Raw genomic sequence first — 12,454 nt, 5'->3', positions numbered from 1 at the left:
GAAAATAAACTTTATCCTAGAAAACCAAATTAAGAAAACAACTTACTTTTTAATTTATTTTATTTTTTCATCATATTATGCTAGCGTAAGTGGTAAGTGCTAGAAAAGTTCCGAGATCAATCTCTCGCAAGTGTAATTTATCTTTTCGATGTACCAAAAAAATACTATAAATGCAAAAAAAGAATTGTATATATTATTTTAAAAGATGTTCACACAAGCAAATCGAGTTCATGTGCGTCCTCTACGGAACTTAACTTGGTCAGCAAACGACAAAACGAGCTCCTCTTATAAATAAATGCAGGTCACACCAATTTTATATATTGATAATTATGAAAATAATTACCAAGCAAGTTTATCATTCCAACCCCTTAATTTTATTTCTTTTATTATTATGATATTAAATTTAAATATCATACGTAAAATTATCATCCTAAAGATCTTTCCTAATTAACATTAACATCTATTATTTTTAAGAAAATATTAATATATAAATTCATAAACAAACTAATTTTTTTTTACGGTTTAATTCATTAAATATATATTTCTAACAAACATTTATAAATTTATGCAATTAAAAAGTTCTTTAAAAAATATTTGTGCAACTAAAATTACAAAAATTAAAAAAAGATTATACTACACAAATTTAATGATAAAGTCACATGTGCAGTGCACGGGTATTCAACTAGTTTACTTGAATTTAACAACACAATATAACATCCTTCTTCACCAATAATTCATTCCATCCAATGTAACCTCTTTCCCTAAACCTTGTTGTTTACTGTGAGTAGGGGTGGAAATAGGCCAGGCGGCTCGTCAAGGGCCTATGATTCGACTCATCTGAGGCTCGGCCCCACCTGACTCGTTTATTAAAAAGGTCATGCTTATGCTTTTTAAAAGACTTGTTTAACTAAAAAGATCAGGCTCAAACAATTAGAAAAGCTTATTTGGCCTAATAGGCCGACCTACTTATCAATTATTTTAATTAATAATATAAATAAATATAATTTAATTTAATTATATATAATTTAATTTTAGTTGTATTTGTTTTAAATAATTGAGGTTTTGTTCTTTGAAATGCAATGATATACAAGTTTATTTTTTGAAAAGAAAATGCAATAATATATAAAAGTCCGTTGGGCTAATGACCTTCTTTTGGTGAAATTTTCTGTTAAATAGACTTCTAAATAGGATTGTAGGCCAGGTCAGGCCTTATAAAAGGCCCGTCCAAGTCTTAAAATTTGGACTATTGATAGGTTAAAGGCCAGGCTTGGGCCACGGAAAGAGAATGCAGGTCAGGCTTGGGCCATGCAAAGCCTGGCTCGCCCCGGCCTATTTTCACCCCTAACTGTGAGATTGAAGAATGAGTGGAAAGACAAGAAAAGAAAACGCTAGCCTACAATATAATACAAAACAAAAACAAAAAACTGATTTGGGGATTCATGTCAGAAATGAAGAATGATTGATTTGGGAGTAAATTAAACACATAACATTACAATATTTATAGCAACGAGCTAGCGAGAACTGAAATTGAAATTGTGGGTGGAGAGGATAGAAAGAGGGGGAGAGACGGAGAGTAGAGGGATGGAAGGAGAGGGTTGTAATTTTTAGATTTGTGCAGGGTTATTTTTGTCGTAAATTTATTTCCCCCTTAGAGCAACTCCAACGCTAGGCTCTTAGCCCAGCTGGAGTTGCTAAGAGCCGGCTCTTATTTTTTTCCTGCATTGGAGAGTGCTGAGTTGGCAGGAAGAAGCCCTTAGCTACAGTGCAGAGGCTCTTGCGCAAGAGCCTTTGCTTTTTGGGCTCTTAGTTAAAATATTATTTTTTTCTCTCACTTGTTCATCAACTGATTTTAGAGGGAAGGAACTGAATACTAAATCAACATCAGAATGGGAAGAAGCACCATTAATAGAAACAAAATCAAAACTTTATGAATAAAAATTCAAACTATACATAAAAAAATCAAACTTTACAACAAAAATTCAAAATTTTACAATAAATAATCAAACTTTTACCCTGCACATTGATATTTACATTAAAAAAATTCATCATCAGATCGTTGCATGTCCGATCCATGTGCTTGTTGACTCCGATTTGGTGAAAAAATCGTTGCTTGGGGGCGTTGGGGTAGGGTTGGGTCCAGTTTGAAGCTTTGGTGGCGGTTGGGGGCGGAAATGGTGGAGGGGGCAAGAGGAGAGGATGAGGAAGAATAGGGTTTGAAGAAGACCAGAAGAAGAGGAAAAAATCAGAGGAAGAGAAGCGGAAGAAGATGAAGAACCAGGGAGAAAGAGAGAGGAGCGGCTAGGTTAAAATGTGAGGAAGGGAGAGGAAATGAGGTTTATATATGGGGTGACCTGCTGAGCTGGTCATCAAGCCGTTGTGGACCGGCTGGAGCCGGTTTTTTCTCGTTAGGGCTTGAGTTGACCGGTTTACCCGGTCATCTCACTTTCAGTCCAATTTTTTTTTTTTTTACTTTCAGCCCAAACATTAATATTTAATTGTAGTATTAAGGAAATTAAAAGGAAATATTTAAATTTAATTATAGTATTGATTTAATATTAAATTTTAAATCTAAATTGGGTGAAAGTAAATATTATAAATTAATGTTGTATGGTGGGACCCTTGTAATAGTAATTTAAGAGCCCATGGGTTGGAGCAAAATTTGCTTCAGGCTCTTAAGTCTGATGTGGCAGTACGGGCCCACATGAATAGTACAGAATAGTGTTTAAGAGCCCTTTAGCATTGGAGTTGCTCTTAATCCCCCCACTTTTGGGTGGAACAAAAAATTGAGGTTGAAGTGATTTTGCTCCCCTCCATTTCCCTCCCTTCCCCTCCTAAAGTTTGAACAAAATAAAATCAAATTTTAAAAATCTCTCCTTCCCCTCCCCTCTGTTTTCCTCCAACCAAACAATGCCTAATGCTCTGTTTGGATGCAGGAGTGAAAACCAGATGAAGGAATATAAGTGGAAATAGTATAAAATGAAGGAATATAAATGGAAAATGAGGTGATTTTGAAGTTTTTTGGATTAGGTGAAAAGGAAGGGAAAATAGACGGAAAAGTAAGAAAACAAAAATGAGTATATTATGTTAGTTACCTTTTTATCCTCTCAGTAGTTTATATATTAACTTTTTTTATGGAATATATTAATATTAACTTTTTGGCCCATTAAAAGTTATTAATTTTATCCAACTAATATTGTTTATTATATAAACGTTAATATTTTAATATATATACATATATATTTTGTAAAATGATATTTACAATAGTAATTAAATGAAACAAACTTTATCCATTATAAACATAACATAATACACGGTATAATACAACATTTTTTCTGTTCTTGGTTTATTGTTTTAAAAACAAAAAAATAGGAGACTGTTTTCAAATTAATTTTAAGAGAACATCATCAACAAACAATTTTTTTTGTTTTATAATTTTTAAAAGAAAGAAAACTGTTTTTAAAAATAGAAATCAAACACACCCCTAGAGTCTTCAGGGACTGACTTATTTAAAAGGAATTGATAGATAGAGTAAAATGAAATAATATTGGTACACTACACAACAGAAAGAGAAAGCAGTGTATAATATTAGAAGGTTATTAGGGGTTGTGTAAATGACCCATGATAAAGTTTGGGTTAAATAACTCATCATCCAATTACAATGGAGATAAGTGAGTTGAAATTTCTATATTTTATTTATTAATTTATTTCCAACTCATTTATCTCCAATGTGATTGGATGATGAATTATTTAACCCAAACTTTATCATGGGTCATTTAGACAACCTCATGTTATTATTGTCTTTCTAAAGAAAATCACGTTCCTCATTATGTTTTTCTCTCATAGTTGGACAGAAAAAGAATTGTTATGTCGAAAAGATGATTGCTCTTGGTTACGTTCTTACTAACATTGGAAGTATGATATATTGATATACCATTTGTTTGGCATGCGTTATTGAATCTTGGTTGGTTTTCATGTTGCTAACTTCTTTTCATCGATGTAGAGATGATTTTGAAGGACTGGTCTAAGAAGGTTAGTCAGTGTTGGAGGAGTGAGGGACATTAAGGGTGAGGCATTTCGGATGAGTTTGCTGGCTTGGCTGATGCAGTACTTTTAGATATACCCCAGCTAACTTTTCCGTTGCAAAAATATTAAAACAAGACGCGATATTGTGCTTACTCTCCCCATGTATCGAACAAGTACAAGTGTCCAATGATCATGTGAAACACTTCAAACCAGCTTCACTACTTTACAATTTTTTCTTCTTTCTTATATTTTGTTATTCTTTTCAGTGCAACAAATGGTAATTAATATAATCAATAATGAAATTCATTTCTAACTGTGTGCTTATGTAAAAGATATAAGGTCTTTCTAGGTGCTCCTTAGAGTCTAAGACCATATGAAGTTCGAGATTAAGAGATTACATGAGAATGGAAATGGCTCTAATGGTTCACTTCCTTGCAAGAGGAGGCAGTGCTCAGATGGAGGGAGTGTTACTTTCTCCTCACTCACTAAGAAATCTCAATTTGAAATGTCAACTTCCATCATTTTTGTTTGGTTGAACTCATATATATTTGTTTGTTTGAGAGAGTTTCTTCAGCTTTGACTTATATTTATTTTGACTTAATGAGTTGTGTATGAGCCTTGGATTGGAGTTGACAATGTAACCATCATCACACTCATATCCAGGGGCATGACTCTCTTGCTTCAAATCGTGGTCCTGAAGTCTGCAAAGGGGACAAGTGGATTGCGTGAAGCCAGTTTACCATGTCTATATTGTTAATATTGGTGACTAGAATCACTACAAAAAAAGTATTTTTTAGTGGCGGTCTTTTGTGCAATTTATGGCGGTTTTTAACCGCCACTAATTGATTACGTGGCGGTCACTTGCCCGCCACTTTCCCAGATGCCACAAACGTACTTGTGGCGGTTTTCACTCGACCGCTGGTTTTACATGCCACAACCATTTGTGGCGGTTGCAGACCGTCACCAGACCGCCACAAAATATTTTAACTACAAATGGATACTTTTGAGCTGAAATTCATGTTCTTGAATCATATTAATCACCTTAAAAAGAGGAAATTTTATTCTTTATAAATTTCATATGATAAACTTATATAAAAGTCAAAGAAGTCACAATTAAATTCTTTATAATACAAAATGTTACCACAAAATGTTAAGAACACCTTGTTCATAGTTTTTTCTAAGTATGAACTACAGATACATAGGTACTATGTTCTATACAAGTTTAAAACTCAAAACTATGAAGAGCTCCTACACCTAGTCCTCGCACACATGCAGAATGATCTGGCCCCAAAACTTTGGCAAGGGCGTCATATTTTGAAACCTAAGAGGAATCAAGTGTTTGGCTTAGCTCTTACTCAACCAACACCTGCATATATTTAAAATTAATGACATTAAAGTACAGTTGCTCAATTCAGAGTGTCATACTTTAGAAATTGCAAAATCAGCAGATGGAAGAAATCACTAGTTGGTGTTGGAAAAGAATTAAAAAGGAGCAATCGCACAAGCAAGGTTATTCACGGGTACAAGGGAATCCAAACCAGAACCCAACACCCCTAAGAGACCAAACACGAAGACCTCCCCCTCTACAAATACAACAGGTCAAACAATAAGGAACACTTTCAAGAAAAAAGAAAGTAAAACATAACCAATGCCACATCAAAACAGATCATCTCTAACAAGGATTCAAAGCACAAGTAGATTCATCTCATACAAAGAGAAGAAGCACGGAATCAATCTAAGTTAAACAGAATCAGTAAAATCAATACAAAGAAAGAAAACAAAATCAGCTCATATATTGTATAAATAAAGATCAGTCTTCAAGTAGAAGATAGAATATAGAGTCTGAAGTTCAAAACTAAATGTACATGCTGGTCATATCCTTTTTAATTGTGAAACAAACCTTAATAGATGTGGATTCTAGAGCTTCCATATTCTATATGAGTGTTGCAGCTTCTCCACAAGCTTGCAATTGCCTATCAAACAATACAACTATGAACTGGCCTTTAGGCTTATCAAAGACATCTGTTATTGACAATTGGATCTTCTTTTGGTTTCCTTGTTCATCTATTAAAAATATGTTAATGTCAGAACGCATGAATATATAGGAAAAACATAAATTAAAAATTAAAATTGAAAACAAGTACTACCTATAGCTTGTAAAGTTCATAATCGACTGGACTCTCGTTGTGTACTAGATGGTGGAGCTGAAGCCATAGGATGCACATCTGTACAAGTGTAAAAAAAGAGTAAAATCAGTATGCTGAAGAGAAGAATCAATATTAGTTTACATTTGCCTATCAAAAGGAGCTAAAGACTACATAAATAACAAGTTAAAAGACAGGAGCTAAAGACTTGGGAGAAATACAACTGCACAAAACAACAAGTTTTCTACATGCTAGCTCATAACTTAGCCACCAAAAGCTTTCACAAAGAATGCCAACTTAGAAACTAAAAAAGGTCAAACTTGGTTCACCCACCTAACAATAGAAATCAAGAAAGGGGTATCCTTTAGTCAAGCAGCATAAACTATGTAAACACCTCATAATAGAAATCAAGAAAGGGGTATCCTTTAGTCAAGCAGCATAAACTATGTAAAATCGATAGTTGGTGAAGCACCTGCTCAATGTTATATCCAGGACTAGGATCATTGGAAAGCGTCAACACCCTTGCAAAGCGGTCCAAGCAATTCCTCACAGCAAATATCAATGGTATCCCCAAAGATACGGTACAACCCCTCATTGTAAGCAATAACTTGAGTGTTGCCACCACTGACATACAAGACAACAGGGCCATCAACACCAGTCACAACCCTTTTCCATCTCAATATGTGCCACACAGTGATTTAATTAATAACAATAAGTCCAAATATTTCCTACGCATATGTTTGTGAGACCGAACAAAGTCCAAATATCAAATAACAATAATTAAAAAGACCCATAAGGATGTATTCAATAACATAGTTTAATAAACCACCTAAATATAATTATGAGCACGTGACATACTAGCAAACAGTGGAACGACATAGTTCACACAGCATCAAAACTTAACCTTCCGTCCAATATATACACCAGGATTTGACAAAATTAGTTAACATTAGAATTAGATAATTAGATCTGGACCTGAGCTTCTATTAGCAGTTTACCTGTTTTGCAGATAAAAACATCAACTTGCTTCATGTCTTAACCAGACTTTCATGATCACTTATATCACCCTACACCAAGCACAATCAAAGACAAAGAGACACAGATTAGAACAATAAATTAGTTTGAAATTAGTTGTAAAATTGAAATGGATATATACATATTCAATTATTCATATACTAGAGAGGAATGGACATTGATACAGGGCAGATTCTTAATTACAAGCACCTCATAAACCCTAATTGATTCTGAGGTTCCTTTCTTAATTCTTACTAATACTAACTACTGGGATTCCAGCTTGCAATTACTGATGAACAATAAGGAGATAAGCTTACCAGGGTTCCAGCTCCTAACAATCTCATGGTTCCAGCTCCTGATAAACCCTAATTGTTTGCGGAAATCAGGAAAACAGGGAGGAATACGAAAGCAGAGAATCAAACAAAGAGAAACCTAGCAAGAATATTAACACCTCTTTTGACTACTCGTTCTTACAAGGATATAGAATCAGAGAATTTCCTTCATAGAAGAACTAAACAAATGTCTTAAGAAATGAACCCTAAACCAACAAAATCGAGATTTAAACACAATAAAATTGACAATTCCTCAATCATTCAAAATGATTTCTGAATGGAATCGGTAAATCACATGAAATTGGGAAATTAAGTTGATGAAATGGAACTTACCGTGGAGAATGTGGAAGACCTAGAGCGAAGAAAGAAAGAAAAATCCTTCAGAGCGCAAGAGCGAGAGCAAGAACAGAGACGAGAGTGCGAGTAAGAACCAGGTTGAGAGAAAACTTGCGCATGCGAGAGTGAGAGCGTGAGAGTGAAATCATCAGAGTCGGGTTGTGGCAATGGAGGGAGAAAACTCGCGCAAGGTCATCGATGGAGGAGAAGACTCATCGATGGAAGAGAATTTCGTCGGTGGAGGAAAGAATCGCAGATATCAGAATGAGAAGAGGCAAGGATCGTGTGACAAAAAAAGATTTCAACTAATTTTTTTGAAAAGATTGCGCAATTTCTGGCGGTCTGCAAAAGACCGCCACAAACCGTATGCCACTAGAATTAGCTTTTTTTGTAGTGAATAATAAAGAAAATTATGCATGATGCACTTCTTTAACCGTTAATGTCTCTGCAACCACTGCCAACATAACATTGAGGGCTCGTTTGGCACGCCGTATTAGGCATGATAGTATAAGCTTATACAATACATTATGAGTTTATCCATTGTTTGGTGATGACATTGTATTGTATAAGCTTATCCATCAAAGTCCCCTTATACGTTAAAATGACGTATTATTTAATCCATCATGTGAGTGATGGATAAGACATGATAAGGTTGTGACGTATAAGTCACCATTACTACCACCTCCATTGCTGCCAACTTACACCACCATTGGCACCACCACCGGGTGTTGCCGCCACCACCCGATCACCACCGCCGCCCAACCGTCACCACCACCACCGCCGCCCTACCGCCACCACCGACACCACAACCACCACCATATCGCCACCACCACCATAATCGCCGCCACCACTCTATTGCCGCCACCGACACCACAACCACCACCCTATCGCCACCACTATCACTATTGCCTCCACCCTCCACCGTTGCCGCCACGCTACTGCAGCCGCCACCGCCACCCTATCGTCGCCAACACCACAACCACCATCGCTGCCACCACCGCCGCCGCCACCACCGGTGTTGCCGCCACCACCACCGACACCACAACCACCACCCTATCGCCACCACCACCATAATGTCGCCACCACCGACACCACAACCGCCACCCTATCGCCACCACCACCACCATTGCCTCCACCCTCCACTGTCGTCGCCGCGCTACTGCAGCCGCCACCGCCTTATCACCACCACCACACTATCGTCGCCAACACCACAACCACCATCGCTGCCACCGCCGCCACCACCGCCCTACCGTCACCACCGACACCACCACCACCATAATCGTCGCCACCACCGACACCACAACCACCACCCTATCACCACCACCACCACCATTGCGTCCACCCTCCACCGTAGCCGCCACCGCCTTACCACCACCATCACCACCCTATCATCGCCACCACCACAACCACCATCGCTGCCACCACCACCACCAACTTATCTCCACTGTCACCACCACCGCCACCAACACCAATCTACCACCATTGCCACCACCACCACCAACCTACCACCACTTCCATCACCACCGCCACCACCGTTATAATCACCTCCATATTTGATTTTTATTATATCATTATTCAATATTTCACTAAACATAAAATTGCATTAATTTAAATGATATTGTAAATTATACAGAGTATGGCCAAACGCTGGATAGTATAAGAAAGTTATCAGGGCTTATACTATCAGGCCTAATACTATCAGGTCTTATACTATCAGGCCTTATACTATACGTCGCACCAAACGGGCCCTGAGTATTTGCCTTGTGATTTTTATAGCATTTGTACATTAATTAATATTCTATATTGGTTGTGGCATTTGAAGAGACCACGCTATTTTGAATGTTTTTTTAGATAAACCAATGAATTGCATTTAAATTTATCACAAGGGATGCTAAGCCCAAATACATTATTTTGAATGTTACTTGTGCCTTTTTGAGCAGTACATTTGTTGAAAAAACATTCACTCCATGAATGAGATTTGCATAAAGGGAGATACAAGTATTAACCCAAGAACAAACTCCCTACATTTACATTTGTAAGTTTAAACTGAAACTATGCATGTAGTTTTGATTATTAGGATAAACTTTGATATATTTACTATTTACTTGCAAGTGAATAGAATATAAAATTATGCTCTGCTTATTAGAGGGTTCACATCGCACAATTACATTGGTTTTGCTACCAAATTAATTTTTAAAATTTCAAAAGTAATAGTTCAAAACATCTCTTTTTTATTTTAGTTTATATTAGTACAATTAAAATATCTTTTACCAAGTTTATTTTTCCACTAAATATCATTAAAATTTAACAATGCAATTTTTTTAACATAATCACAAAATTTTGTATTAATATTAGGTAATTTTAAAATACAATTAAATACGTAATTTTAATGCGAGTGTAATTTATCTTTCCGATATTAAAAAAAATGATATTTTTTTTACGGGCAATATATAGTTACATGGTTGGCAATTTATCGTCGTTGGGTCTATCATCATGCGTCTGACTTTGCATACGGAGAAAGGCTGTAGCGGATCCAGATCCGAGAGAAGCAGGGACAGCCGTTGATGCCAGATTGCTAATGAATCCAATGGCAAAAAAACGTGTGCGAGATTATGACCGTGTACATGTTGGCACGTGAGGATAAAAAGACTTTGATGCAGTCAGAGGGGGGAATTGGGTTTAAAGCCCCACCCTTTAGGCTCCCCGCCCCACCTCTTTTTTTTTTTATCCCAAAAGTACCCCACGGTTAATCATTAACCGTATTCAGTATATTGAACACGGTTTTAATATATGGAACACGGTTAATGATTAACCGTATTTTTTCCCCAGTGTGAACACCTTTGCCACCGTTACTCCTCCTTCCACCAAAGAACAAATACGGTTAATCATTAACCGTAATGAATATATATATAATACGGTTAATCATTAACCGTATTATGTCCTGACAGTGTGATTACCTTTTCCACCATTACTCCTCCCTCCACCAACTCCTCCCAGGCCCCCTGTATTTTATCTGACAAGCAGCAGGTCACGAACATAAGAACTTCTTTACTCATTTCCATCAACATTACCTCCTCATGGGGAGAGCTGCACACTAATCTCGCTCCCCCTGCCAGGCGTGTAGAACCTCGACCCCATGGGGAGATGGAGAAGAGCCGACACATCGTCCAGGGTGATAGTCATATCCCAGAATGGCATGTGGAAGCTACTGGTCTCCTCATGCCACCTCTCAACAAGGGCCAATATGAGGCCTGAGTCTGTCTCCGGGTACCCGCACCAAGGTGGGTGATACAAACCCGTCTGCTGCAGCTGTAACACCCCCTTTTTCCCATTGTTTTATTTAAAAACGTTTATCAGAGTTTAAAAACATATCAAGGGAGTATTACACTTCTTCACGAAAACTCATTAAAATTAACACTGATTGTGTTTGAAAATTTATAAGTTCATATGCTTTTCAAAGAATGAATCATTTCTGCCAATAAAATTTCTAAACCAGCTAGATAATCCTAAGATGCATAAGATCACTTATTTAAATAGGTTTATCTTCCATGATATTCTAATAAAATTCATCATACTCAAAACTGAATTTCATAGGCGCTTCGGCCATCAACAGTACGATATCGCCATAATTTAGAAAATTATTCAACAACTTCCATAAGAAGAGGTTATAAAATCCTCTCAACATAAATGTAAAAGTAACGTAAAATATCTACCCAGTGTTACATTACAGAGCAAGACACTTATTTTATTATAATAATAATAGTAATAATAACATAAACTAAGACTCTCCAAAGCTACTCCTCATGAGCCACATCTCTACCTTCAGTACCTGAGCGATGTCGCATAGAACATCATTCCAACAGAAGGGTAAGAACTTACATTGTATAAAATATAGCATAACAAAGAGCAAGTAAACAATTCAGATTCAGCTTTATAAACACTTCACCTTTTCTTTAAAATCTGAGTGATTATAATATTTGCTCTCAAGACAGTTTCATAATTCTTATTGTTGTTTCGGAAAATTATAAGTTTTAAGAAGAATAATAATTCGACTTTACCACAACAGCAAAACAATTCACTAGCAATTCACCAAACACATAAAACCACTGAAAACGTGAAACTTAGTGTGTGAGACTCTAATGTATGCATGTGGTACCAATTGTTAACCTTAGCGGTATCACCGCGTCCACTCCAGACAGTTAACCACCAATGAAGTCCACTCCAGACTTCCAAAACCACGTCAGTTCTCGGACAAACCTCAGTTTTCCGATGAAAACCGACACGTTGCCTCTTGAATAAATGAAGTGTATTTCGTGCAAAAACTCATAAATTAAAACATGTAATTTGAGACCACTCCAGCCCCAAATATATAACATATTTTCTCACCAAATTCCATAACGGAAATCACACCAAAATTGCACAAAATAACACTTCAATACAATTATCAAATCATTCACTATTCCACTGACAAAATAGCAACACAAAATCATCAAATGTCTCATATCATTAAGTGGTAATTAAAATGTTGGAAATGAAAACACACAGTTAATGCAAGGGGTATATATGAAAGAGTACAATACTTTAAGCTAGATTATTGTAAAAAGT

At 36.5% G+C, this 12,454-nt stretch overlaps 1 long non-coding RNA gene across 1 annotated transcript; it reads right to left on the bottom strand.

Annotated features, from left to right (window-relative positions):
• Positions 1–5,126: 5,126 nt before the first annotated feature.
• On the bottom strand, positions 5,127–8,117 carry LOC130721545 (uncharacterized). The gene is made up of 7 exons (XR_009013503.1): positions 7,847–8,117; positions 7,499–7,546; positions 7,166–7,234; positions 6,640–6,791; positions 6,171–6,248; positions 5,924–6,087; positions 5,127–5,389 (listed from the first exon to the last, which is right to left on the bottom strand). It is a non-coding gene; the product is annotated as an uncharacterized LOC130721545 (long non-coding RNA).
• Positions 8,118–12,454: the final 4,337 nt, after the last annotated feature.

This window comes from Lotus japonicus, chromosome 5 (assembly GCF_012489685.1).
Source record: "Lotus japonicus ecotype B-129 chromosome 5, LjGifu_v1.2".
Classification (NCBI taxonomy): Eukaryota; Viridiplantae; Streptophyta; class Magnoliopsida; order Fabales; family Fabaceae; genus Lotus; species Lotus japonicus.
Note: the sequence above shows the minus strand (reverse complement) of the source record. Positions and strands in the feature narration are given on the sequence as shown.